The 5088-nt window shown below is 40.6% G+C and overlaps 1 protein-coding gene across 5 annotated transcripts in view; it reads left to right on the plus strand.

The window, feature by feature from the left end:
- The window catches only part of RAB27A (RAB27A, member RAS oncogene family), a 95383-nt gene that overhangs the window by 10818 nt on the left and 79477 nt on the right, over nucleotides 1-5088 (plus strand). Inside the window, exon 1 of one of the 5 annotated variants that reach the window (XM_017881460.1) lies at nucleotides 55-245. The exons of the other annotated variants lie outside the window; for them this stretch is intronic. The gene's annotated coding sequence lies outside the window, so the exon portion shown is untranslated. Of the gene's footprint in view, nucleotides 1-54; nucleotides 246-5088 lie in introns of those variants that run through there. 5 annotated transcript variants of the gene reach the window in all.

The raw sequence follows: 5088 nt of genomic DNA on the forward strand, positions 1-5088 counted from the left end.
TCTCGGCCTCCCAAAGTGCTGGGATTACAGGCTTGAGCCACCGCGCCCGGCCAGTTTTTTTTTTTTATTGCGAAGTGTCAGATTAGAACCAGTAACATCAGCACCACCTGGAAACTTAGAAATGCAGATTTTCAGCCCCTCACCAGACCTACTGAATCTGAAACTCTGGTGGGGCCTAGAGCCTGTGTTTTAAAGCCATCTAGCTGACTCTGATGCACCCGAAGCTTGAGAATCACTGTCTGCAGGTATGTTTCATGACTCAATCGCTGGTTAAAGCTGTTGACCTCGGCCTTTGTAGTTGATGAGTCATTAACATTGAGGCCTTAACTTTCCCAGCCATCTGCTTTCCTTGGTGATATTTGTTCAAAACAGGAACTATTGTTGTAAGTCTTCATTAGAGACGGAGTCTTGCTCTGTCACCCAGGCTGGAGTGCAGTGGGGTGATCTCAGCTCACTGCAAGCTCCACCTCCCAGGTTCACCCTATTCTCCTGCCTCAGCCTCCCGAGAAGCTGGGACTACAGGCGTCTGTCACCACGCCTGGCTAATTTTTTGTAGTTTTAGTAGAGACGAGGTTTCACCGTGTTAGCCAGGATGGTCTCGATCTCCTGATCTCGTGATCTGCCCACCTTGGCCTCCCAGAGTGCTGGGATTACAGGCTTGAGCCACCGCACCCGGCCGGGAGTGGACTTTTATTGAGCACTTGCCGTATGTGAGGCACTGTGTGTGAGGCTATTATTTATTTCATTTAATTCTCACATCCACCTTGCTAGGTCAGTGTTATTATCCCTATTTTACAGATTTGGTATCTGAGGCTAGGAGAAGTTAGATATGATCTTGATGTACAGGCTATTTGCCTAACTATAGTTGTACATTTTTGCCATCTGTTGTCTCCCTAGAACAGTGGCTTACAAGCTTGATTGCGTATAACCAGAAAGCCCCTGGGAAGCTTGTTATAAATGCAAATTCCCTAGGCCTCCTTTGCAGAGATCCTAATTTGGAGGCCTGGATGGGACCCAGAATTTTGAATTTTCCTCAAATACCCTAGGTGATTCTGCGCCAGTCCTAGATCCATTTTCACCTGCCCTAATTGGTTGACCAGTTGCCCCTCAAGGCTTCTCTGAAGTTCTGTGTTCTCCTGTGTTTTGTGCTCACAGGCCTTGGACACTGGTTGGAGAAGAAATATGAGTATGGGAGGAGAGGCCATGGGAGCCTTTATTAAGAGTCTTATCTGCCCGGCTCTTTCTGCTGTCTCTGCTGCTGCTTAGAGGGTTCCTAGGCCATATTTTGGCTTTGAGTAACTTGTGATGCTTTCCATTATCTATCCCAAAGTTTGTAACTGTTCTTATAGCAACTTTGCCCTTGTGTCTGTGGGGTGCATAGATGTGAGCCATTTCCTTCAGGCTGTCATTAATAACTGTGGAGTAGGGAGTTGCTTCAGCTTTTGAGGTCAGAAATGGTATTTCATCTGTTTGGTGATAAAAGCCCTTATTTTTCAGGGATAGAACTGACATATATAGTGAATGATTTGGCTTAGAACTTAGAAATGCAGATGCGGATGTTCGGCCCCAAGCAAATGTACTGAATTCACTAAATAATTAGAAGACTGAATAATCTGGTGCTATTATGAAGGAAAAAAGTGAAATGGAAATTAAAAACAAATTTCAGATATGATGCCTGATGTCCTTTGTGAGGTGACAGGCTGATTTCTGTCCACAAGTTTAGAAGTGGCTACTAACATAAATAACCCATAGTGCAAAAGAGTCATGTCCGTGGAAAGATAGTGGAAACCTGCCAGGCTTTTGTCCAGTAGAGAAATCAGACATGTTGAACTATTAAATTTCTTTCTATGTCTTAGTCCCTGAAACAAAATGTGTATCACAAAATGGGAAGGAAATTCACAAAAGCAAACATTGCAGCTTCCTGAAGTCCACTATTTATATAAAGCAAATTATAGGTTATGTTTCTAAGAATACTTTCTTTTTCTACCTGATATTAGAGTTGATCATAACAATATGCAAGTGAGTATAATAGCTACAGCTACCATATGTGTCAAGAATTATACAAACATTTTCTCATTTAATCCTCAAGAATCTTTCAGAGCAGATATTATCCTTCATCGTACAGATGATGAAACAGGCTCAAGAGGATGAAGTAATTTGCCCAATGCTGGGATATGGTTTCCAGGGATTCAGGACTTTCAGTGCTGTAACTCAGACGGTTCCCACTAAACTGGGTTGGTTGGTCCCACCAAGTGTCACCCAGCCTACTGACCCACAGTTAATAGTAAGGCCAAAGGGTTCTGAGTTAGACAGTGGTTAATATACTGAAAATTGCCAACCTGCCTCACAGAGCAACTTTCAGAACATTTTTTGGTGCCCATTTTTCTTCATTTTGCACACAGTTCTAATAATCTTGGTTATTTGGTTTCCAAGTGCCTTGTCAATTAAAAACAGTGCATCGGAAGGGGTAGGGGTTGACCCAGGAAGGCACACTGATTACTGTGGTGAGGGATAGCTGCCTGACTGATAGCAAAGGTGAGGGCAGGGAGAAGGAAATATAAATTAACAAAAGACACGAAATCAATACAGCGGTCAGGAGCCATTTATTATGGAGGCAAACATACATTAAAATGAATAGCTATTGTTGAACATTTCCTTTGTGTCAAACACAGTTTTAGGCATTTTATAGGTATACATAATTGAATCCATGTAAAATAATCCTATTATTATTCCAGTTCCACAGATGAGGCAACTGAGACAGAGAGGTTAAGTAATTTGCTCAAGGTCACATGGCCTGTGAGTGGTAAAGTTGAGAATTAAAGTCATACAGTCTGTCTCCAGAGCTCAGATCCTCAACATCCTACTTCAGTGTAGGTCCTAGGTCTTGAGGACGTAGCATGGCAAGTTAGTGAAGTTTATTGTGATGTCCTGAATCCTCCAAGAAAAAAAAAAAGGGGCATTAAATTTTATTTTGTAATAATTAATTTTAAAATTTACCAAAGCTTTTTTTTTTTCTTTTTTTTGGGAGACAGAGTCTCGCCCTGTCACCCGGGCTAGAGAGCAGTGGCGTGATGTTGACTCACCATAACCTCCGCCTCCCTCGTTCAAGTGATTCTCCTGCCTCGGCCTCCTAAGTAGCTGGGATTACAGATGTGTGCCATCACACCGAACTAATTTTTGTATTTTTAGTAGAGACGGGGTTTCCCTATGTTGGCCAGGCTGGTCTCGGACTCCTGGCCTCCAGTGATCTGCCCGCCTCTGCCTCCCAAAGTTCTGGGATTACAGATATGAGCCACCATGCCCTGCCAAATTTACCAAAGTTATACGTGGACATTGTTCTACAACGCCTGTTACAAAAAATCAGTAGACTCCTCTCCCCCAGCCCATTTCCTGCTCCCCAGAGTTAACCAGTGAACTCTTGCAGTAGTTTACACATCTAGTCTCTAAATGACACGTTTCTATTCCTATGGTCAGTTTTTCAGTTTTAGTCATTATCTGTCGATACTTTATTACAGAAGAAGAGAATTTAGCTCATTCCTCCATCCACCCCTGCTACAAGTGTACCATTTTCATCTCCTCTTTCTTACCTGAGTTTGTTCATTTGTTCCTACGTTCGTTTGTTCATTCTTTCCTTCCCCTACTCAACAGTTTATTTTTACTTTATGGAGGTGTTATTGACAGATAAAAGGCTGTACATGTTTAATATATACATCTTGATGAATTTGGGGATAATTATTCACCCATGAAATCATCGCCACCATCAAGGCCATAAACATATCCGTTAACTCCCAGAGTTTTATCCTGCCTCCTTTGTTATTATTATTGCTTTTTGTGTGTGTGTCTTTTAAGAACAATTAACACTGGACCTATCTTCTTAGCAGGTTTCAGTATATAATACAGTATTAGTATTATATAGACACTGTGCTGTATAATAGCTTTTCAGAATTTATTTATTTTGCATAACTGAAACTTGTTCCCTTTAACTGTGACCTTCCCATTTCCCCTTCCTTCCAGTCCCTGGCAACCATCATTCTGCTCTCTGCTTCTGGGAGTTTGAGTACTTTTTTTTAAATTACATTTTTTTCTTTTAGAAACAAGATCTTGCTGTGCTGCCCAGACTGGAGTGCAGTGACGTGATCATAGCTCACTGCAGCCTTTAAGTCATGGGCTCAAGCAATCATTGTGCCTCAGCGTCTTGAGTAGCTGGGGCTACAGGAGCGGCCACCATGCGTGGAGAGTTTGACATTTTAGATTCTGTATATTAAATATATGGAAGATCACATAGTATTTTTCTTTATGTGTCTGGCTTATTTAACTTAGTCTAATAGCTTCCACACCTATCCGTATTGTCACAATGGCAGGATTTCTTTCTTTTTTAAGGCTGAATACTTTTTCATTGTATGTATAGACCACATTTTCTTCATTTATTCATTGTGAATGGACATTTAGGTTGTTTCTAAGTCTTGCCTATTGTGAATAATGCTGCAATGAACATGGGAGTACAGATATCACTTAGAAATCCTGATTTCAATTCTTTCAGATGTATTATACCCAGAAGTAGGATTGCTAAATCCTATGGTATTCTATTTTTAAAATTTTTGAAAAAATTATTTTAAAGAACCTCCATAATGTTTTCCATGGTGGCTGTACCAATTTGTATTCCCACCAACAGTGTACAAGGGTCCCTTTTCTCCATATCCTTGCCAACACTTACCTCTTTTTTTGTTTTTTTTTTCTAATTGGCCATTCCAGCAGATGTGAGGTAATCAAAATCATTGTGGTTTTGATTTGCATTTCTCTGATGATTAGTGATGTCGAGCACTTTTTCATATACTTGTTGACCATTTTTTATGTATTCTTTGAAAAAATGTCTCTTCAGGTCTTTTGCCCATTAACTTTTTTTTTTTCTTTTGGGTGTTTTTTTGGTATTCAGTAGTATGAGGTTCTTGTATATTTTGGATATTAACCCCTTATCAGATTTACATTTTTTTTCCTTCTATACATTGCCCTTTCTTTCTTTCTTTCTCTCTCTTTATTCCTTCCTTCCTTCCTTCCTTCGTTCCTTCCTTCCTTCGTTCCTTCCCTCCC

The sequence above is a fragment of the Rhinopithecus bieti genome, unplaced genomic scaffold (assembly GCF_001698545.2).
Source record: "Rhinopithecus bieti isolate Rb0 unplaced genomic scaffold, ASM169854v2 scaffold_1106, whole genome shotgun sequence".
Taxonomy (NCBI): domain Eukaryota; kingdom Metazoa; phylum Chordata; class Mammalia; order Primates; family Cercopithecidae; genus Rhinopithecus; species Rhinopithecus bieti.